Here is a 25,235-nt window from a genome sequence, read left to right as displayed (position 1 = left end):
TAAAATTTGGCCAAAACAAATAGCAAATTAATTGCCTTTTAAAGGACAACCAAATTGCCAGGATTTTTTTAATGGGAAAAAGGGATGATAATCAGTTAGTCAATTAACATTTCATAACCTGTGCTAAGAACCGAATAGAAAAATACGCAAAAGACGATCCCTGCCCTCACAGCTCACAATTTAAGGGGGGGAGATAACGAGCAAACAAATATGTACAAAGGAGCGACCTGTGGGTAGGAATAATGAACTGAGGGAAGGTATTCGAATTAAAAAGGTTTGGGGAAAGCTTCCTATAAAACATGGGATTTTAATTGGGACTTGAAGGAAGCCTGGGAAGCCAAGAAGCAGAGATGGGGGGTGGGAGCATTCCAGGTAGGGGGGACAGTCAAAGAAAATGCCCAAAGCCAGAGACAGAGTGTCTTGGTGGTGGAAGAGCCAGGAGGCCAGTGTCAATGGATTGAAGAATATATGGAAGGATTAAGGTGTAAAAAGACTGGGAAGGTGGGAGGGGGCTAGGTTAGAAGGGGCATTGAATGCCAAACAGAGGCATTTGATCCTGGAGGAAATGGGGAGCCACTGGAGTTTGAGTCTTTGTGTGTGCATCTTTATGTTTATGTTGGGGGGGGCAGTTATAGTCAGACCTGTGCTGTATGGGGCTTTATGTAGGATGGATTAGAGTGCGGATGTATCTGAAGTACATGAAATAAAAGACAGAAAATCTTTTGCCCAATTTAATGCCAACGAAACTGATAAATGGGTGACTATTTACAAAAACACAAAGTACTCAGATTAACAGAAAAAAAAAAGAAATTAAATAAACCATAAACTTGCAAAGATTGGGGGACAAAGAGAAGTGACCCAAGGAGCAAATGGATTTACAAGGGAATTCTAACAAATCTTTAAAGAAAAACTAATTTCAGGCTTATATAAATTGTCTCTTAAAATAAGGAAATGAGAGAAAAATGTGATTTTTTCAGTACCAAAAACCAGGGTAAGAAAAGTCAAAGAAAGAATATGGTAGACATTCTCTCTGATGAATATCAGTACAAAAATACTAAATAAAATATTGACAAAGAAGCTAGTAGAAAATATTAAAAAGATGTTACTGTGACCAAATTGCATTTATACTACGAACAGCAGTCAAATTAAATATTAAGAAAAACACAAATGTAATAAGCCACATTAATAACAAAAACAAGATAAATACATAATTATATCAACAAATACTGTATCTATCTTGATTTCAGATAAATGCTGATTTGATTAATATTTTCTTTTTTCCAATTACATGTAAAGACAATTTTTCAGTCATTTTTACAAAATTATGAATTCTATGAAAAAATGCTCTAAATCACTATTGGTTAGAGAGATGCAAATCAAAACAACTCTGAGGTACCACATCACACCTATAAGATTGGCAAACATGACAGAACAAGAAAATGATAAATGCTGGAGAGGATGTGGGAAAGTTGGAACACTAATTCATTGTTGGTGGAGCTGCGAGCGCATCCAACCATTCTGGAGAGCAATTTGGAACTATGCCCAAAGGGCTACAAAAATGTGCATACCCTTTGACCCAGCAATATCGCTACTAGGACTATATCCCCAAGAGATCATAAAAATGGGAAAGGGTCCCACATGTACAAAAATATTTATAGCAGCACTCTATGTAGTTGCCAAAAACTGGAAGTCAAGGGGATGTCCATCAATTGGGGAATGGCTGAATAAATTATGGTATATGAATGTAATGGAGTACTATTGTGCCATAAGAAATGATGAACAAGAAGACTTCAGAGAGGCCTGGAAGGACTTATATGACCTGATGCTGAGTGAAAGGAGCAGAACCAGGAGAACTTTATGCACAGCAACAACCACAGTGTGTGAGAGTTTTTTCTGGTAGACTTAGATTTTTGTAATAACACAAGAACTTCTTACCAAAAAAAAAAAAAAAAAAATCCCAATGGAGGATCTCAAGGCAAAATGCCTGGCACACTCAGAGAGAGAAATATGGAAGTCACTCACATATTATAGCAGATCATGTTTGTGTATGTGTATGTGTTTGTGTATCATGTTCTGATTTGTTATACGATTTCTTTCATTTATCTTAATCTGACTACATAGCATGACTATAGTGAAAATATACTCAATAGGAAAGTATATGTAGAATCTATACAGAATTGTATGCAGTCGTGGGGAGGGAGGGGGGTAGTGGGGAGTAGGTGGGGAGGGATAAAATCGCAGTTGTATGGCAGTGATTGTTAAACATTACAAAATAAAAAAAAAAATTATGAATTCCAAATTTTTCCCTCCCTCCCCATTTCCTCTATGAAACAGCAAAAAATTTGATATGGGTTATATATGTGCAATCATGTAAAGCATATTTCCATATTACGCATGTTGGGAAATTAGAAATTGACAAAAAGGAAAATAAAAGCATGAAAAAAGTGAAAATACTATGCCTCAATATACATTCAGACTCTATTACTCTTTCTCTGAAGATGGAGAGAATTTCCCAACATGTCTTTTGTAATTGTCTTGAATCACTGTATTGCTGAGGAGAGTTGTCAATCATAATTAATCATCACAAAATGTTGCTGTTATTATGCACATTGTTCTCCTGGTTTTGTTTACTTCACTTTACATCAATTCATGTGAGTTCAGGTTTTTCTGAAATCCACCTGCCTGTCATTTCTAATAGCACAATAACATTTCTTTACATTCATCTCTATCTCTCTTGTTTGATCATAAATTCTTCCCTGCTCCATACGTCTGACAGGTAAACAATTCGCTGATCTATTAATTTGCTTAAGAACTTTGGAATTGATCATGTGACATGGAAGACACTGGCATAGGAGCACTCAGTGTGGTGGGCCCACAACAGAGATGATCCTGAGCCCAATGAGCAGAAATGAGACTGCTCAAAGGAAATGCAGGATGCACAAATTTGGAGTATCCACCCTGAATATTCACCTGGACTGTTTGTGCCTAACCTGTTGTAGGTTGGATCTCGCATAGTGATGTCATTTTGATCCTCTTCAAGAAAGAACAACAACTACCAACTGACCAACCAACCAATTTGCTTATGGTATCGCCTTTATGTCTAAATCATGTACTCATTTTGATCTTATCTTGGTATACAATGTAAAATGTTGGTCTATACATAGTTTCCACAATACCATTTTTCAGATTTCCCAGTAGCTTTTGTCGAATAGTGACTTCTCATCTAAGAAGCTGGCCCTTGGGTTTATCAAACACTAGATATTGTGTTCGTTTGCTACTGTGTCTTGTACACCTAATCTATTCACTGATCCATCATTCTATTTCTTAGCCAATAGCAGATAGTTTTGACGATTGCCTCCTTATAATATAATTTTAAATCTGAAATGGCTAAGACACTTTCCTTGGCATTTTTTTTTCATTAATTCCCTTTATATTTTTGACTTTTTGTTCCTTCAGATGAATTTTGTTTTATTTTTGAGCTTGATAAAATAATTTTGTGGTAGTTTGATTGGTATGGCACTCAAAAAGTAAATTAAGGTATACTTGTCATTTTTATCTTATTGGCTCAGCCTATCCTTGAACAATTAATGTTTCTCCATTTTTTTTAGATCTGATTTTATTTCTGTGAAAAGTGTTTTGTAGGGTGGAGACAAGATGGTGGAGTGAGAGCAACTACTCACCTAAGCTCTAAGAAAAACTCCTTCAGATACCTCTAAAAAGAGAATCTGAACAAATTTTAGAGTGGCAGAATCCAACATGAGACAGTGTGGCAGATTTCCAACCCAGGACAGATTGGAAGGTAGATGGAAAGGATCTGTTGTACAGGGCAAGATGAGAGCACAATACACAGAGTAGACCCCACAACAGTGAAGCCTAGCAGGAAACACTAGGCAGTCTGAAGCAGGAGCAACAGTGTAGAATTTCAAACATATCAGCCCACGACAGGAGTCCAGTGGAAGTGAGCAAGAGAGAACTGCAGAACCCCAGGTAACTGCAGCAGCTTCTCCTGAGACTATCAGCCCACAGTTTAAATGTCTGTAAGTCAACTACTTGAAATTCTGGGAGCCAAGATGGTGGAGTGATCAGTAAATGCTCTACCCCTCCCCCTGTTGACTTTGAAAAACCCAGAGAATATTTCCCCAGGAAAAATTTCCCCAGTGAGATCAGCCAAAGGGGTAAACAGTTTCTTAACATGTGAGGCTAGAAAAAACTGCAAAGGGGGGATCCCTCTTGCTGTGACTGAAGGGGACCAGTGCAGGATGAGAACTGTCCCAGACAGCCCCACCACAGCAAACTGGAAAGAGATTCTGAACCCCAGGGAGGTAGTACTGCAATCATCAACACCAGGACCCAAGGCCTGCCTCAGCACAGCTAGGGGAATCAGGATGACACTAACAAAAATGGAGTTCAACAACCACTGAGCCTGCCTGGGCTCAAGAGAGGAGACCTCCTACAGTTAGACCACCCCCTCCCCCACACTTAACTCAGCTAGCTCAAGGGTAACTCCAGGGAAACTCAGAAAGAATTCACCTGGCCTCTGCTTTGTCACATCAGCCACTTCAGCACCAGGTAAGCTACAGCATTCTAGATTCTAGCTGAAAGAACAAGAGGCCATAATACACAAAGCCTCAAGTTCTAAGCATAAAAACCATGAGACAGAATCCCTTGTGCCAAGAAGCAGAGATCCACTTTAAAAGTCAGGAAAAGGGTGATCAGGGTGATCATCATGAGCAAGAAGCAAACCAGAAAAGATAAGACCATAGAATCTTTCTAAGGGGACAAGGACCAAAACATGAATACCAAAGAGGTCAGCATTGAGACTGTACTCCCATCTGAAACTTCAGAAGGGAATATGAACTGGTCTCAAGCCCAAAGAGCATTCTTGGAAGAGCTCAAGAAGGATTTTAAAAGCCAAATTATGGAAGTAGAAGAAAAACTAACCAATGATTTTAAAAAATATGAAAAAAAGAATCATGGAAGAATTTGAATAGAAAATTGGACTAATGGAAAAGGAAGAACAAAATCTAACTGAGAAAATTGGACAAATGGAAAAGGAAGTACAAAAACTAACTGGAGAAAATAACTCCTTAAAAAGAACAATTAGACAGATGGAAAAGGAGATGGAAAGGTTAACTGAAGAAAACAATTTGTTAAAAATTAAAATTGGGCAAATAGAAGCCAATGACTCTATGAGACAACAAGAATCAGTCAAACAGAATGTAAAGAATGAAAATATAGAAGAAATTGTAAAATATCTCATTGGAAAAACAACTTACCTGGAAAATAGATCCAGGAGAAAAAAAATCTAAGAACTATTGATCTACTAGAGAGTCATGCTGAAACAAAAGGCTTGGACAATATCTTCCAAGAAATCATCAAGGAAAACTGCCCAGAACTCCTAGATCCAGAGGGCAAAATAGTCATAGAAAGAATTCACTGTTCACCTCCTGAAAGGGATCTCAAACAGAAAACACCAAGGAATATCGTTGCCAAATTCCAGAATTATCAAGTGAAGGAGAAAATACAGCAGGCAGCCAGAAAGAAACAATTCAAATATTGAGGAGCTACAGTCAGGATCATACAGAACCTTGCAGTTTCTAAATTAAAAGACTGGAAGGATTGGAATATGATGTACTGCAAGACAAAGTGGTTGGGACTACAACCAAGGATCATTTACCCAGCAAAATTGAGCATAATATTTCAGGCAAAAAGATGAACATTCAATGAAATAAGGGATTTCTGGACCATCCTCATGAAAAGACCAGAGCTCAATAGAAAATTCTATCTTCAAACACAAGTGTCAAGAGAAGCATAAAAAGGTAAACAGGGAAAAAAGTAACTTGCAATTCAATACGGAAAGACTGTTTACATCCCAATAAAGGAAGATGATACTTGTTGATCTTGAGAATTGTATATTTATTATGATATTTAAAAGGTATATACATAGATAGAGGGAGTGGGCATAAATTAAATGATGTGATGATAAAAATGTGATTTAAGAGTGCAAAGGGATTGTAATGGGAGATATGAGAAGAAGGAGGTAGAAAAAAGGTAAATTACATCACAAGAAAAGGCATAAGAACCTATTAGAGTAAAGGGAAAGAGGGGAGGTAGATGAGCAATGTTCAAGGTTTACTCTCATCTCATTTGGTTCAAGGAGGGAACAATAAACTCAGTTAAGTATGGAAATCTACTAGCTCTATAGTCAGTAGGAGAGGAAAGGGGAAAGAAAAGAGAGGGGAGTCCAAAAGGGAGGGAAGAAGTAGTAAGGTAAAGGGGAGTAAAAGGGAGGGGGGCTGAAAAAAGGGAGAGAAGACTGAGGGAGGCAGTGGTCAAAAATTAAAACTGTATTGTGCAGGAGAAGGGAGAACTGAAAGCATAAATGGGGGGAATGAGAATAGAGGAATCATAACTATGAATGTGAATGAAATGAACGATACCATAAAACAGAGACAGATAGCAGAATGGGTTAAAAACCATAATTCAACAATATCTTGTTTACAAGTAACACATCCAAAACAGGGGGATACACACAGGGTAAAGGTTAAAGGTTGGAGCAGAATATATTGTGCTTCAGCAGATGTAAAAAAAGCAGGGGTAGCAATCCTAATCTAAGACAAAGCAAAAGTAGAAAAAAATAGATTTAATCAAAATAGATAAGAAGGAAACTATATCCTGCTAAAAGGAGCCATATAAAATGAAGCAATATCATTACTAAACATATATGCTCCAAGTGGTATAGCATCCAGATTCTTAGAGGAGAAGTTAAGGGAGGAAGAATAGACAGCAAAATTATACTAGTGGGTGACCTCAACCTCCCCCTCTCTGAACTTGACAAATTTAACCTCAAAATAAACAAGAAAAAAGTTAAGAAAATGACTAAAACTCTGGATAAGGTAGATATGATAGATCTCTCGAGAAAATTGAATGGGGATAGAAAGGAATATACCATTTTCTCAGCAGTACATGGCACATATACAAAACTTGGCCATGTACTAGGACATAAAAACTTCATAATCCAGTGCAGAAAGGCAGAGATAGTCAATGCATCCTTCTCAGATCATGATGCAATAAAAAGCATATGGATTAAAAGACCATGGAAAGATAAACCAAAAATCAGTTGGAAACTAAATAATCTAATCCTAATGAATGAGTCAGTTAAGCAACAAATCATAGAAACAATAAGCAACTTCATTCAAGAGAATGACAATAATGAGACAACCTACCAACTCTTATGGAATACTGCAAAAACAGTTCTTAGGGGAAGTTTTATATCTTTGAATGCCTACATGAATAAAATAGAGAAAGAGGAGATCAATGACTTGAGCATGCAGCTGAAAAAGCTAGAAAAAGAACAAATTGAAAATCCCCAACAAATACCAAATTAGAAATACTGAAAGCAAAAAGAGAGATTAATAAAATTAAAATTAAGAAAACTATTGAACTAATAAATAATATGGAGTTGGTTTTGTGAAAAAACCAATAAAATTGATAAAACTTTGTTCAGTTTGATTAAAAATAGAAAGAAGAAAACTAAATTACCAATATCAAAAATGAAAAGGGTGAACTCACCTCCAATGAGGAGGAAATTAAAACAATAATTAGAAATTACTTTGTCCAACTCTATGCCCACAAATGTGACAATATAAATGAAATGGATCAATATTTTAACAATATAAATTGCCCATATTAATAGAAGAGGAAGTTGAATACTTAAATAACCCCATCGCAGAAAAAGAAATTGAACAAGCCATCAATGCACTCCACAGGAAAAAATCTCGAGGGCCAAATGAATTTACAAGTCAATTGTATCAAACATTTTAAGAATAGTTAATTCCAATACTGTATAGACTATTTGAGAAGAGTGGTGAAGAAGGTGTCCTACCAAATTCTTTTCATGATACAAATATAGTTCTGATACTTAAACCAGAAAGACCCAAAACAGAGGAAGAAAATTATAGACCAATTCCTCTAATGAATATAGATTCAAAATTTTAAATAAGATTTTAGCAAAAAGAGTACAGCAACTTATCACAAGAATAATACATTATGATCAGGTAGGATTTATACAGCATTGCAGGGCTGGTTCAACATTAGGAAAACTATTAGTATTATTGATAATATCAACAAGAAAACTAACTGAAAACACATGATTATCTCAAAAGATGTAGAAAAAGCTTTTGACAAAATATAACACCCATTCCTGTTGAAAACACTGGAGAGCATAGGAATAAAGGGAACTTTCCATAAAATAATAAGCAATATGTACCTAAATTCTTCAGCAAGCATTATATGAATGGGGATAAGCTAGATACATTTCGAATAAGATCAGGGGTGAAACAAGGAGGTTCATTATCACCACTATTATTCAATATGGTACTAGAAATGTTAACTATAGTAATAAGAGAAGAAAAAGAAAATGAAGGAATTAGAATAGGAAAGGAAGAAACTAAGTTATCACTCTTTGTAGATGATATGATGATATACTTAGAGAATCCCAGAGAATCAAGTAAAAAACTACTTGAAATAATAAACAACTTTGGCAACATTGCTGGTCACAAAATAAATCCACACAAATCATCTGCATTTCTGTATATTACTAACAAAGCCCAACAGCAAAAGATAGAAAGAGAAATCCCATTTACAGCTAGGATAGACGCTATAAAATATTTGGGAATCTACCTGCCAAACAAACCCAAAAATTATATGAACACAATTACAAAACACTCTCTGCAAAAATAAAGTCAAATCTAACTAAGTGGAAAAACATCAGCTGCTCTTGGCTGTGCCAATATAATAAAAATGACAATTCTACTTAAATTAATTTACTTATTCAGTGCCATACCAATCAAACTACCAGACAATAATTTTCTAAAGCTAGAAAAAATAATATCAAAATTTATGTGGAAGAACAAAAGATTCAGAATATCAAGGAAACTAATGAAAATAAATGCTAGGGAAGGAGGCCTAGCCCTACCAGATCTCAAATTTTATTATAAAGTAGCAGTCATCAAAACAACTTGATACTGGCTAAGAAATAGAGGGGTAGACCAGTGGAATAGGTTTGGTACACAAGACACAGTAATCAATGAATATAACAATCTACTGTTTGATAAACCCAAGGACCCCAGCTTTTGGGATAAGAAGCCACTGTTTAACAAAAATTGCTGGGAAAACTGGATAACAGTGTGGTAGAAACTGGGCATAAACCAATGCCTGACACGGTACACAAGAATAAAGTCCAAATGGATACATAATCTAGGTATACAAGGAATAGTGTATTTGTCAGATTTATGGAGAATGGAGAAATTTATGACCAAACAGGTGGTAGAGAACACTATGAAGTACAAAATGGATAATTTTGATTACATTAAATTAAAAAGTATTTACACAACTAAACCCAATGCTACCAAGACTACGATGGAGGCAAAAAACTGGGAAAGAATTTTTGTAAGTAGTGTCTGTGATAAAGACCTCATTTCTAAAATATATAGAGAACTGAGTCAAATTCACAAAAATATAAGTCATTCTCAATTGATAAATGATCAAAGGATAGGAATAAGGAATTTTCAGAGGAAGAAATTAAGGCTATCTATAATCATATGAAAAAATGCTCTAAATCACTATTGATTAGAGAGATGCAAATCAAAACAACTCTGAGCTACCACAACACACCTATCAGATTGGGTAACATGATAAAACAGGAAGATGATAAATGTTGGAGAAGATGTGGGAGAGTTGGACACCAATTCATTGTTGGTGGAGCTGTGAGCTAATCATACCATTCTGGACAGCAATTTGGAATTACGGCCAAAGGGCTACAAAAATGTGCATACCCTTTGATCCAACAATATCACTTCTAGGACTGTATTCCCAAGAGATCATAAAAATGGGAAAAGGCCCCACATGTACAAAAATATTTATAGCAGCTCTGTCTGTGGTAGGCAAGAATTGGAAATTGAGGGATGCCTATCAATTGGGGAGTGACTGAACAAATTGCGAGATGTGAATTTAATGGAATGCTATTGTGATATAAGAAATGATGAACAGAAAACTTCAGAAAGGCCTAGTGGATCTATATAAACTGATGCTGAGTGAAAGGAACAGAACAAGGAGAACTTTGTATACGGCAACAACCAGAGTGTCTAAGGAATTTTTCTGGTATACTTAGCCCTTCACAGCAATGCAAGGACCTAAAAAATTCCCATTGGGCTCTTGAGGCAAAATGCCTTTCACATTCAGAGAAAGAACTATGGAATTGGATCGCAGAATGAAGCAGACCATTTTCTCTTGTGTTATGTTTTGTTTTGCTTTCATGGTTTCTCCCCTTCATTTTAATTCTTCTATACAGCATGACTAAGGCGAAAATATATTTAATAATACTGTATCTCAGGGTGGGAGGGGGAGAGAGAGGAAATGTGGCATATGGAGGCAGATAGATCTAAGGTATATGGACGTGATTGTAGAAAACTGAAAACAAATAAATTAGTTAATTTTTAAAAAAAGAAAATATTTTGTAATTGTTTTCATATAGTTCCTTGGTTTGTCTAGGCAGGGAGACTCTTAAGTGTTTTGTACTTTCTATTTAGAGCTATTTAACATGGAATTTGTCTTTCTATCTTTTGCTGTTGGACTTTGTTGGTAATATATAGAAATGCTGGTGATTTATGTGGGTTTATTTGTATCCTGCAACTTTACTAAATTTGGTATTTATTTCAAGTAGTTTTTTAGTTGATTTTCTAGAATTCTCTAAGGATACCATCCTATCATCTTCAAAGAGTGATAGCTTTGTTTCTTCATTGCCTATTCCATGGGTGGAGAACCTGCGTCCTCAAGGCCACACGTGGTCCTCTATATCCTCAAGTGTAGTGCTTTGACTGAATCCAAGCTTCACAGAATGAATCTCCTTAAATAAAAGAATTTTTTCTGAAAACTTGGATTTAGGAAAAAGACCATACCAAAGGACCTAGAAGGCCACATGTTGTCTCATGGCCACAGATTCCCCACCCCTGACCTATTCTAATAACTTCAATTTCATTTTCTTCTCGTATTGCTCTACTTAGCATTTCTAGTACAAATTGAATACCAAGGGTGATAATGGGCATTCTTGCTTCACCCCTAATCTTATCAGGAAGGCTTCTAACTTATCTCCATTACAGATATTGCATGCTGATAGATTTAAATAAAAATTACTTATCTTTTTGAGGTAAGCTTCATTTGTTCCTATGATCTCTAGTGTTTTACTAGGAACAGGTGCTATATTTTGTCAAAAGTTTTTCTGCAATTACTAAAACAATCATATGATTTCTGTTGGCTTTTGTCATTGATATGGTCAATTATGCTGATAGTTTTCTGAATATTGAATCAGCCCTGAACTCCCGATAGAAATCACATCTGGTCAAAGTATATGATCCTGGTGATATATTGCTGTAATCTCCTTGGTAGTATTTTATTTAAATTTTTTGCATCAATATTCATTAGCGAATTTGGTCTATAGTTTTCTTTCTCTGTTTTGGCTCTTCAAGGTTTAGATATAAGTGCCATATTTGTGTCATAAAAGGAATGTGGTGGGATTACTTCATCACTTATTTTTCCTATTAGTTCATACTGTATTAGAATGAATTGTTCTTTGAAAGTTTGGTAAAATTCACTTGTGAATCAATCTGACTCTAGGGAGTTCTTCTTAGGGAGTTTATTGATAAGTTAATCAATTTCTTTTTCTAAAATGGGGGTGAGTACTCTATTCTGTTAATTTGGGCAAATAATGTTTTTGCAGATATTCATCCATTTCACTGAGGTTATCAGATTTATTGGCATACAATTGGGCAATATAGCTCCTGATTATTGCTCTAATTCCTTCTTCTTCGATGGTGAGTTCATCCTTTTCATTTTTGATACTGGTAATTTGACTTTTTTCTTTCTTTTTTGTCTCTGGTACTGTTTCCGCAGGATGTAGCTTCCTTCCTTATCTCTTTTAATAAGATCTCTTTTTGCTTTTGCATTGTCTGAGATCAGGATTGCTACATGGCTTTTTTTTTAAAATTCAGCTGAAGCATAATATATATTCTGTTCTAGCCTTTTACGTTCACTCTGTGTGTATCTCTTTCTACTTCAGATGTGTTTCCTGTAAACAACATATTGTAGCATTATGGTTTTTAATCCACTCTACTATCCACTTCCCTTTTATGGGAGAGTTCATCTCATTCATAATCACAGTTATGTTTACTAACTGTGTCTTTCTCTCCATGCTATTTCAGACCCCGTTTATACTTTCCTCTGTCCTTTCACCCTTTCCCTCCTCACCACTGTTTAGCTTCTGACCACCACTTCCCTCAATCTGCCCTCCCTTCTATCAGCCCTTCTCCCTTTTCTTTCCCCTTTCCCTTCCTACTTCTTATAGGGTAAGATAGATTTCTATACCCAACCGAGTGTGTATGTTGTTCGCTCTTTGAGCTAAATTTGGTGAGAGTAAAGTTCAAAAGAAGCTTAACCCTCTCCCTTCTTTCCCTATACACTAATAGGTCTTTTATGCCTCTTCATTAGATTTAATTCCCCCTTCTGCCTTTCTCTATCCACTTTCCCCAGTGCAATCCTCTTCCTCTCCCCTTAATTTTTTTCTTTCATTCCATCAAAATCAACTTGTAACCCCACTGTCTGTCTATTTATATTCTTTTAAGTGTCCTAATAGAGATACAATTCTTTTTTTATGTTTACTTAATTATTTTTAGTTTTCAACATTTATTTCCACAAAATTTTGAGTTCCAAATTTTTTTCGCATCTCCCCCCTTCACTTACCCTATAATGCCTTACATTATGATTATCCCTTCCCTCAATATGCCCTCCTTTCTATCAGACCCGTCCCTTTCCTTATCCCCATCTTCTCTCTTTTCTTGTAGGGTAAGATAGATTTCTATACCCCATTACCTGTATTTCTTATTTCCCAGTTGTATGCAAAAACAATTCTCAACATTCATTCCTAATACTTTGAATTCCAATTTCTCTCCCTTCCTCCCTCCCCACCCATCCCCACTGAGAAGGCAAGCAATTCAATATAGGCTATATATGTGTAGTTTTGCAAAAGATTTCCATAATAATCATGTTGTATAGACTAACTATATTTCCCTCCATCCTATCCTGCCCCCCATTTATTCTATTCTCTCTTTTGACCTTGTCCCTCCCCAAAACTGTTTACTTCTAATTACTCCCTCCTCCCATTTGCCCTCCCTTCTATCATCCCCCTTACCCCACTTGTCCCCTTCTCCCCTACTTTCCTGTAGAGTAAGATAGATTTTCATACCAAATTGAGTGAGCATGTTATTCCCTCCTTAAGGCAGATGTGAAGAGAGTAAGCTTTGCTTTTTCCTTCTCATTTCCTCCCTTTTCTCCTTCATTGAAAAAGCTTTTTCTTGCTTTTTTTATGCATGATTATTTGCCCCACTACATTTCTCCCTTTCTCCTCACAATATATTCCTCTCTCATCCCTTAATTTTACTTTTTTAGGCATCATCCCTTCTTATTCAACTCACCCTGTGCTCTCTGTCTATATATGTATGTGTGTGTGTATGTGTGTGTGTGTGTGTGTATGTATGTATAATCCCTATAACTACCCAAATACCGAGAAAAGTCTCAAGAATTACAAATATTGTCTTTCCATGTAGGAATGTAAACAGTTCAACTTTAGAAAGTCCATTATGATTTCTCTTTCCTGTTTACCTTTTCATGCTTCTCTTGATTCTTGTGTTTGAAAGTCAGTTCTGGTCTTTTCATCAAAAATGCTTGAAAGTCCACTATTTCATTGAATGACCATTATTTCCCCTCAAGTATTATACTCAGTTTTGCTGGGTAGGTGATTCTTGGTTTTAATCCTAGTTCCTTAAACTTCTGGAATATCATATTCCAAGCCCTTCAATTCCTTAATGTAGAAGGTGCCAAATCCTGTGTTATCCTGATTGTATTTCCACAATACTTGAATTGTTTCTTTCTGGTTGCTTGCAATATTTTCTCCTTGACCTGGGAACTCTGGAATTTGGCTACAATATTCCTAGGAGTTTCTCTTTTTGGATGTCTTTCAGGTGGTGATCTGTGGATTCTTTCAATATTTATTTTGCCCCCTCGTTCTAGAATATCAGGGCAGTTTTCCTTGATAATTTCATGACAGATGATGTCTAGGCTCTTTTTTTTTGATCATGGCTTTCAGGTAGTCCCATAATTTTTAAATTGTCTCTCCTGGATTTATTTTCCAGGTCAGTTGTTTTTCCAATGAGATATTTCACACTATCTTCCATTTTTTCATTCTTTTGGTTTTGTTTTGTGATTTCTTGGTTTCTCATAAAGTCATTAGCCTCCATCTGCTCCATTCTCATTTTTAAAGAACTATTTGCTTCAGTGAGCTTTTGAACCTCCTTTTCCATTTGGCTAATTCTGCTTTTGAAAGCATTCTTCTTCTCATTGACTTTTTGAACCACTTTTGCCAATTGAGTTAGCTTATTTTTAAAGGTGTTATTTTCTTCACCATTTTTTTGGGTCTCCTTTAGCAGGGTGCTGACTTGCTTTTCATGCTTTTCTTGCATATCTCTCATTTTTCTTCCCAATTTTTCCTCCACCTCTCTTACTTGATTTTCAAAATCCTTTTTGAGCTCTTCCATGGCCTGAGACCATTGAGTATTTATTTTGGAGATTTTCGAAGCAGAAGCCTTGACTTCCTCTGACAATAAGCATTGTCAGTGGCGCCTGGTGGCCCGTGGTGTCGCCGGCTCGAGGCTGTGCTGGTCTGCTGCCCCCCTGCCCTGCTCGGCCGCCCGCCCCACCGCCCTCCTGCCATGCCGAACCGCAGGGCCAGCCGCAACGCCTACTACTTCTTCGTGCTGGAGAAGATGCCGGAGCTGCGGCGCCAGGGCCTGCCTGTCACCTGCGTGGCGGACGCCATCCCCTTCTGCTCCTCCAACTGGGGGCTCCTGTAGGAAGAGGAAAAAGAGAAGTATGCAGAAATGGCTCGGGAGTGGAAGGCAACTCAGGGGAAGGTCCCTTCGCCACCTGGAAAGCAGAAATCTGTTCCCACAACATTCCTTGAATCAGTGAACCAGCTTTCCCCTGTACAGACTCAGAATGTTTCACTTCCAGATGTCTCAAGCCTGTCTTTGAAGAGTGATCAGGCTGTGCTTGGAAGTTTTTTTTATTTTTTGAACATTTTTAGCCACGGAGAGCTACCTCCTCACTGTGAGCAGCGCTTCCTCCCTTGTGAAACTGGCTGCATCAAATATTCACTTCAGGAAGGAATTGTGGCTGAATTCCACCGATTTATAGACCCAGGTGAGGTGCCATGAGGCTTCCGGTTTCATTGTCAGGCTGCAAGTGATGCCAGTCACAAGATCCCTATTTCTAACTTTCACTCAGGAGATGACTATGCAACTGTGTTACAAAACCTATATCGATTTATTTCTCCAAACCAAAGCAGCTGGCCACCTGTGTACTGCAAGTCTGATGATAGGTACAGAGTTAACTGGTGCCTGAAGCATATGGCAAAGAAATTGGAAATCAGGCACGAGCTAGAAATCCTCACCGTAGAGGACCTGGTGGTGGGAATCTACCAACAAAAACTTCATAAGGAGCCGTCGAAGACCTGGGTACGAAGCCTCCTCGATGTGTCTATGTGGGATTACTCTAGCAACACAAGGTGCAAGTGGCATGAAAAAAACAATATTCTGTTTTGTGCTCTGGCTGTCTGCAAGAAGATTGCATATTGCATCAGTAATTCCCTAGGTACTCTTTTTGGAATTCCACTCACAGAAGCTCATGTACCACTGCAGGATTATGAAGCCAGTAACAGTGTGAACCCCAAAATGGTGGTGCTGGATGCAGGGCGTTTCCAGAAACTAAGAGTTGATAGTCCTCCTTTTTCAAACTCTTCTCATCAGGAGCAAAGATCCAACACATCCACTTGTGACTATCCATCTGGGGTGAAAACAGCTGGCAAGACGAGCAACGTTCGGGGCCGAGGCATTACCCGACTGCTGGAGAGCATATCCAATTCCTCTGGCAGCTTCCAGAAGCTCTCAAATTGTGAGACTCCACTCTCTCCTTATGTGCCCCAGAAGGATGAGTGCAAGTCTTTCTCCTCCTTCTCCTAAGGATGGGACCTTTTTCAGTTTCTGCAAGAAGCAGCAGGCCCTAAGCCCCTTCCATAATCAGTACACTTGAGCAAACAAATCTTCACATTGATTTTTCCTCCCATTGGAGAAACTTTCATTTGGAAAGAAATCCTGTTCGTAAATTAAAACTTGTTTGTAGTTTGGGAAAAAAAAAAAATAAGCATTGTCTTCCTCATCCAAAAGATGGAAGAAAATACCTGTTCACCAAGAAAGTAACCTTCTATGGTCTTATTTCTTCTTCCTTTTATGCGCATTTTCCCAGTCAGTTACTTGACTCTTGAGTCCTTTGTCAAGAGAAGGGTATACTCTGGGAATTTGTAAGTTTTCAGTTCCTCTAAGGTTGTAAAATCAAGGGAGAGGAGTTTATGCCTCTCCTGGCCTCTACATTGGTCTCGGAGCAACCAAAAACTTTTCTGTCCAGAATCTGCAATTAGAATTCCCTCACCACCCCTACCTCCATCTCCATCACACCAGAGCTCCTCCTCACCCCAGGGCTGAGCTCAGGGCTGAGATTTAGATCAGTAGCTCAATTCCTCCAGGGGCTTTAGGCCTGAGAACAATTCATATTTCTCTTTCAGCTTTCCTATGTAAATGTTTTCACATTTTGTCCTTCTCCGAGTTTGTTTTTTGATCTTCCCTGTTGTCATAGTAGCCTTCTGTGGTCAAGGTTTTTTTTGGTTTATTTGTTTGCTCATTTTCCAGAATATTTTGTGAGTTTTAAAGTTGAGCTCTGTTCCTTGAGTACTGGAGGCACTGTTTTAATATTCTTGAAGCATGGCCCAGGTGCTAGGTGACTGTGTTACTGTGCCAAGGCATCTGTGGCTGTTGCCATCTGATGCATGGGGTAGGGAAGAACCAATTATGATGACTGTTCTGTTGCATAAGGGGTTTTAGCACTAGCAGATCGCCTACTGCACTGAGGTTGGGGGCCTCTCACTGGCTTACGCAAACACCACCTGTGCTTAACTGTGCTCCTCTGATTGCATTGTTATACTGAAATCCCTAAGGAATAATCTCCTTCTAGGTCTGAAATCTTCTCTGCTACTTAGACTTTTAGTGAGTTGCCTAAAGCACTGAGAGTTTCAGTGACTCTCTCAGGGTCACAAAGTCACTGTGTTTCCGAGGAAGGATTTGAACCTGGCTAGGTCTTCAGAGCTTTAAAGCTGGCTCTTTATTCACTAAGCCATATGGTTTCTCATGAGCCAAGCTCATATAATACTACCTTAAATAAGTTGTAGATTTAGAATCATAACAAACTATTAAAGGTCTAGTAAAATTCATCTGGAGGAACATATGATGTAAAAGTTCTACAGAAAACATGGAAAAAATAGGAAGGAAGTAGGAGTAACCATACCAGATCTCAAATTACACTACAAAGCAATAGTTATCAAAAGATCTTAGTAGTAGTTTAAAAAATAGGAAAGTCAATTAGTACTACAAATTAAGTATTCAAGATCCAAAATTTGCTGAATGTAATAGCATTGGATTTGAGAAACCCAAGAATACCAAATACTGGGGTGAAGGCTAGGTATGTGACAACATATCATGGTGCTTGAAAAGTTGGATAACAGCATGGGAGAAATTAAGCTTCGACTATTATCTCACACCATATGGAACAACCAGCTTCAAATGGTTGTCCTGGATTGAGAGGTCAGATAATTAATTAATTAGAAGAGCAAAGGAGATACCTTTCCTACCATTGTTGAGGAAAGAATTTTTTTTTTACACAAACATGTGACAGGTTCACAGGAGACAGAAAGCTTTGATTACATAAAATTTAAAAACTATTGTACAAACAAGATTAAAGATGTCAGAATTAAAAGTAAAGTAGTAAACTGAGGATTGGAGAGAATCTCTGCAGTAAATTTCTCTGATAAAATTCTAGTAACCAACATATATAGGCAGTTGACACAAATAGATAAGAACAAGTGCCCTTCCCCAATAGATATATGGTCAAAGGAAATGAATAGTCAGTTCTCCAAAAGAAAAAAAATGTGATAATAACTATATGAACACATACTCCAAGTCACTAAAATGAAAGAATTCTAAATTAAAACATCAAAGTATTGACCTTATAAACAGAAGACTAGAAAAGAGGGCAAAGCAAGAAAAATGGCAATTATTTAAGTGGCTATGATAAGAACAGGTGAAAATGAGAATGATCCAACCTTTCTGGAAGACAATTTGAAACTGTACCTCAAAAATAACTGAATTGTACATACTCTTTAGTCTGGAAATACAACTACTAGGTGAATACTTCAAAGAGAGCAAAGACAGAAGAAAAAGATCCATCCGTACCTTTTGTTATATCAGGGTCCTGGAAACAAAGTGAGTACCCATCATTTTGGGAATGCCTAAATATATACTGTATATGAAGGTAATGGATTGTTATGGTGATATAAGAAATGAAAGATATGTATGAATTCATTCAGAGAAAAGTGAGTAGGAATAGGAGAGCAAAAAATATAGTGAAAACATTTGAAAGGAAAACAAGTTTGATTTAAAACAGCAACAGCTAATTGATACAATGACCAACAAGAATTCCAGAGAACACTGCCCTGTGAGTAGCTGGGAAAGCTACTTAAGCTCTCAGAACCCTAGGAAATATGGATCTGCATTGGTATAAGGAGATTCTCACCTGTAGAGATACCTCAGCACAATACTGATGGCCATTGAAGCAAAGGAGCTGAAGAAGGCGGATATTGGTGCTGCCATGATGGTGTTCATGGTTGCTGATGATAACAATCAACAATTCATTTAAATATATATATATATATATATATATATATATATATATATATATACACATATATATATACATATATATATATGTGAAGAATTATAAAAGACAAAATTATACCTCTTGGGAACATGACAAATTCCTGTTATTTAATCATTACTATGTCCTCATTGTTTCATGTCGAAACATTTTTTTTCCTCAATTTATTTTCCATCCTATATTCCTAAGTATGTGTTCTAACTCTTGGCCATTTTCTTTTCTCCCTAAATTGTCTCTGTTTCTCCCATGGCACATTTCTCCTCAATCTCTCATCTGAGGACTTCACCTCATACTGAAGTAATTGAGGCCATTCAGCATGATCTCCCTCTTTCTTCACTTGACTTTCAACTGAAATTCTTCTCTATGAAATCTCCAAGGAAGAATGAAGTTAAATTTACAAGAATAAGAGCATTTCCATAATTGATAAATGACCTAATGGGATGAATAGACAGTTTGCAGGGGAAGAAATCTAAGTGATCAATAATTATCTGGAAATGTGTTCTCAATAACTAAAAATTAGAGAAATGCAACTTAAAAACCCAAAACCTATTAAGCAATCCCAAAGCACCTCACCCCTGTCAGCCTAAATCACATGACCAAAGTGAAACATAACAAGTACCAAAGGGGATGTGGAAAAATCAACCCATCAATTGGGGAATGATTGGACAAGTTATGTCATGAAATACTATTGTGCTATAAGTAAAAATGAAGGGAATGGTTTCAGAAACATCTGGGAAGACTTGTATGAACTGATACAAACTGATACCAATTGTGCAGAACCAGAAGAAGAATCTACACAACAGTAATATTATTAAGATAATGAACTTTGATCATTTTTTAAGTTTCCTTTGTTGGATCTTCATTTAGGTCATACCCAATTAAGACTGGATGTCCCCCAAGTGTCTACACTTGATCTTTTTCTCTTCTTGATCTATGAAATATCACTTGGCAGATTTTTCAGTCCCGTGGGTTCAATAAATTATCTTTATGCAGGCAATTCTCAAATCTGTGTATCCAGCCTTAAATTCTCTCCTGATCTCTACTGTCAAATCACAGGATTAAATGCAACAGAGAACAAGTAATTCACAGAAGACTGATATGTATAAAGAAAGATAGGTAGCAATCCAACCTAGTCCACATATGGACACCAGTAATACATAAAATGGGAGTAACAGAATAATCTAATGCAAGGAGACCAATTTGGTCTCACACAGTAGATGTCAGTGAGATTTGGTAGAATGGGGATATTGTATCAGGAGGGTATCATACCTTATTCTGTTCTTTGAGAGGAACAGAAAGCCTTCTGGGCCATTCAAGTAGTAAAATGTCAGATTAAATATTTTCTTGACACCCTACTAACTCCCCAAACTTCCAGGAAAGAGGGATTCTGAACCAGATATAGAGCAATTATGTTCAAATCCACAGAACAAACAGAGAATCTAACAAGGCAAAATTTGGCTAAATTAACCCTGGAAGAGCCTGGGAATCCCTAAAGTGCTCACTCAGCACTCCTTTAAAAACCTCTCAATTTAGGTGTGCTTGATATTCCCTTGGGAGCCTCTTGCTGTTTCAGAGACTTTGCCAACACATTGTCCTCACTCTACTATTGTACCTCTCTGGAACAAGCAACAAACTCTAATTTCGGCTCAATTGTTCATGGGGGGGTGGGGGGACACTGAAAATATGCTATTTTCTCCCTAGGGTTGGCCCAAGGTTAGGGACCCTCAAAGATGTTGAGACTGCCTGGGAGATCCTCCTCCCACCTTGTAGTAGAAGATGATTCAGCTCAAATACAGATGAAAAGGAGAGCCAAGGAAGGAAAAGGGTGGGGAAATGCTTGCTGACTCCAAATCCAAAATGAAATGCCTTTCTACCACATGAGTAAACATGAATAAGTAGAGTCAAATCATTCAAAATCAGTTAGTTTTACTTTGGCAGGGAGCTAATTTTTACTTTATCAATTCACTTATTACTAAAAATCACTGAAGAGCCTCATTTGAGGATTAGATGGATCCCATTTGCACCAAATACACTCCTTCTCTACCACAGGCAAGATGTTGTGGGGAAGAGGGTGGCATTAATTAGCTCCAAAAAATCATAGATCGTGAGAATATACACCTTCATCCTTGGTCTGAGTTCCACTTCCAGGAGGCTCATGTATTCCGCAAAGAGAAGCTGTTATCCCCATCACAAACTCTGTAAGCCTCTGCAAATTTCTTCCCAGTTCTGCCATTCTATGATGTGAGAAACAGAGCCCAACAAGCCCCCAACTGTGAGAAACATGGTCACCTTAAACAAAAAACAGTACTTGTTGTGAAATCAGGAAAGCATTTATTAATCTTTATGTTCATTTCCCCTGAATGAACTGGTAGCTCCCAAGTAAGGCTACAGGAAGACTACAATTTGTTCAGACCAATGCAAGCCCCTTTATAGTGTTCCAAATTTTGAACTTCCCGCCACACCATCTATTGGTCACATGACTTCACGTTCTCCTCTCCAATAAGCATTCCCTCAAACAACTTGTCAAGACTGCACATAAGTTTCTGACCTTTTACCTGATTATGCTAGGTCACAACTCTGATTGACTGCTATCACTTAGAGCTGGGAGGAATTTTAACTCTGTGGAAGCAGAATTCCTTCCTTTGTTTCCCACATATGACCTATGACCTCCCAACTCTGACATCCAGTATTACAAGGTTCTTTCCATCTCTGTCCCTCTAAGTTCTGGGATTTAAGGGTCCTCCCAGCTCTGATATTCTATGATCTAAGCATATTCCCAGTTTTGATACTCTTATCACCTCTTTTCTAAGTGTAAAACCTGACACAATATTCAGCAATTTGAAAGCCTGTGTGTAATGTAATGGCCCCTAAGATTGATAGACTTACCTCCTCTCTTGCTTAGTGAGTTTATCTTAGACAAGAAGCTACGAGTTCAACCACAGCCTCTTTGGGCCCCCAGTCAGGAAATTCCTTCTACTTAGGCAGAGGCATTTAGGCCTAAATTTACATTTACAGCTGCTCCCAAAGTCCCCAGCCAAAAACAGTTCTGTCAGTAGTTGGCAGCTTCAGGAGCCTTGCAGCAAGAGCAGCAGGGAGCTGAGGAGGGAGCCCCAGAGAGAAAGGGCCACTCGTTTCTTTTGGATTCCTGCCGCACCTTCGCCCTTCCAGCCTGCAGAAATGGACATGCACACAGTAGGCAACCCAAAGCAAGAGAAGTGGATACCTAGTCCTGGACCAAAACTTGGCTTGCTGCTTGGTGAAAGCTATGAGGGGCAAAATACTTTAGGCCTTAGAAGACCAAAGATCCCTGCAGACAAGAGAGGTCATTGTCAAATGCAGCGGGTCAGCAGCAGGATAAAGATGCCAGTGACAGGTGTTTGGTTAGCACCCTCCCCCAACTGCCTTTTTTTGGGGGGAAAAGATAGCATGGGGAAAGAATATTCATAAAATGAAGGTTAGTGCTGGAAGGGACGTTAGAATATAAAATGTCAAAATGATAAGGTGAGGCAGGCAGATGTGTTTGAGACAGAGGGGAACAAACAGGGTGCAGGATAAGTGATAAGACGCAGGGTGAGACCAGCCAGAAAAGTGATCAAAGAAGACTATGCATTGAAGACTCCCACTATGGATTTAGCTGTGTAATTTCACAAAGCACTGCAAAGTAACCTGACAACTCTCTCCCTCCCCTTTCCTATTCTCTCAGCTTAACTGGATGGACTATGTGACATCCTGTAGTAGTCCTCCTCTTCTAATACTTATCTGTATGATAAAAGTACATCCAGATTACCTGATTTTCCCAGGCATTCTCTATCCCCCAAACTGCATTTAAATCAAGACCCCTAACTCGAGTAATCCTTCTGTTTCTCTCATGTGGAAATAGAGCCTGCTTGGGTGCATGATCCCAATAAATGCCTTTCTTTAACTTGGAGACGGTCCAACTGAATTTCATTCGGGACACTAGGACCCACCCATCTATTCTTCATTAGCAACAGGTAGGGAGCCTTGGAGATCATCCAGTCCAACCACTTCTTTTTATACATAAGGAAACTGAGGTCTCAGGAGAATTTACTTCCCAGGGTCACAGGGAACTAGGATTTGAACTCAAGTCCTCTGTTGTCAAGCCATTGTTCCTCTTCTTGCTGCCCCTCTGCTTGCCTCTCTTGCTAACTTATCAAATATTTTTCATTGTTGAGCAGCAGCTTCTTGCCCCCCTATCTATTAACCCTGGATGGAATTAACCCCCTGAACTACTTCCTCTCTACTTACCCTCTCCCACCACCCTGCCTTGACTCCCACAGGCCTCCATATTTGATATCCTTTATCTCCCATCTGCATTAACTAAAGTCCCTTTTCTTCCTCAAGCCCTAGAGCAACAGAAGTCTCCAGGAAGTCTTCCCTGAAGCCTTGTAAATGTCTTCTCCCTCCTCAAACTTCTTTTGACACTCTGGATCTCTCATTTGCTTCTCCCACAGACTAATAGCAGTTGATTTTTCTATAGGCTTTGAAGCTTAGGGCAATTTTATTTACACAATCATTAGAGTTTTACTGTGGAACATCCTGGTCCTCACTCCACTCCACTTTCACCCCCCACTCACAACAACCCCTATAGACCAAGGTCATTAAAGGCAGGAAATTAACAACAATTCAGTGTTTTATGTTTGGATTATGAGCTGAACAATCTTCAACAAACTCTGGCACACAAAGAAGGAAAAGAGAATCATATATGACACAAAACTTCTATTACATACAGCCTTAAAGTATTTATTGCAGAAGTTATGAACAAATCATCCAATTTGTTTCCATGCCATCTTTTGAACATTTTGTTTTTTCTTGTTTATTGTTATTATATATTGACTTTTTCTCCCTCTTTGTTGCATCTCTGTCACTTCCCACTAAGTCATCCACCTTCCCACTCTCCAAGACTATGCTAACTTTAATTTTATATTATTCCCAGCAGAAAGCACTAAGAGCTCCATCAGCCCCCAGAAGGGATTCAGTGAACACTTGTTGAATTGACTTGAAAGGTCCAGGTTGTGAGTAGAGACCATAGACTCTACAGCTGGAAGGAAACTCAGAGATCATCTAGGATAACAGCCGCCCTTCCCCATTGTAGAAAAGAGAAAAGGGAGGCCTAGGAAGGGAGCCTCATTTGCCCCAGCTCACCCAGGTATCCTGACCCATGAGGTAGGAGCCAGGTCCTTTGACTCCCAGACCACGGCTCTTTCCATTACACCTCTAGATGCCTATCTAGGAGCTCACTACTGCTCTCAGTCCAGGTTATCCTCAGCCTTTCAGGATCCCAAAGAAAATCCTCTAGCTCCCTGTCAGACAGGTCCTCCCTATCTTGGGTGTCTGGAATCCTTCACAATCAGAAGGAAATTTTCCCCAACTGAAAGGCACGGAGAGAGGAGGGAGTGCCAGATATGTATGCCTGTATGTTTGTATGTTTGCCTGTCAGAGCTGGAGAAAAACTTGGAGTTCATTCAGTACAATTCCATTATTTTCTTCCTATAAGTGATTTTGCAGAAATAGTTGCTTTTTTTTCCAAAAATCAAACCAAATGAAGCACTTGCTCTAGAATGGTACATTGAAAGAACTTTTATATAAGGCAAAAACTATATCAATGTTTTCTTTTTCTGTCCTATTTTGTATATGGAAATATTCTTTCTTTTTTCTGGATGTGAAGTTCAGAATAAAACAAAATGAATATAAATGTTTCTAAAGGCAGGGAGACTACTTAAATGTTTCATCTTGGTCTATTTTCTTCCAGAGACCTTGGCAAGTGCCATTGAAATCAGTGCAGGGATATGCTGGAGCCAACTCATACCTGCTGGAGAGAACCAATACTGAAATTTTCAATGGGAGCCAGAAACTGGCAATTAAGGCTTGATTTATTATTTTGTTAATTTTCTATACTTAAGAAAGTGATGGAAAATGTTAATATTTCAGATTAAATTTAAAAGTGTGCAATGCATACTTTTTTTTGAGAGCTAACTGTTAAACATTTATGATGATGGGTTAGTCAAATTCCTGGAATGTCAGAGCTGAAAAGGTCCTTGGAAATCAAAGGCCTCCATCTACTTCCTCATGTGACCAATGAGGACAGGAAAACCTTGACAGGGGAAGGGACCAGTCAAAGATGACCCAGCAGAGGGGGGAGAGGAGAGAGTGCATTAGATCCAGATCTCCTCTTCACCTAGTGTTCTTTCTGGAACCCTCAAGTAGCCTCTTTTATCACCAGAAGATAATTCTTATTATAAGGAAAGAAGTCAGTGGTTGTAGGAGGACATTTTGTAATCTTGAGCTAC

General features: G+C 38.1%; 2 pseudogenes; one reads left to right on the top strand and one right to left on the bottom strand.

Moving 5' to 3' along the window:
• Positions 1-25,235, bottom strand: part of LOC140515715 (E3 ubiquitin-protein ligase DTX3L pseudogene) — a 69,723-nt pseudogene that overhangs the window by 32,358 nt on the left and 12,130 nt on the right.
• LOC140515169 (protein maelstrom homolog pseudogene) lies at positions 14,729-16,305 on the top strand (annotated as a pseudogene).

The sequence above is a fragment of the Notamacropus eugenii genome, chromosome X (assembly GCF_028372415.1).
Source record: "Notamacropus eugenii isolate mMacEug1 chromosome X, mMacEug1.pri_v2, whole genome shotgun sequence".
NCBI classification, from domain to species: Eukaryota; Metazoa; Chordata; class Mammalia; order Diprotodontia; family Macropodidae; genus Notamacropus; species Notamacropus eugenii.
The sequence above is the reverse complement of the archived record's forward strand: the minus strand, read 5'-3'. Positions and strand labels throughout refer to the sequence as shown.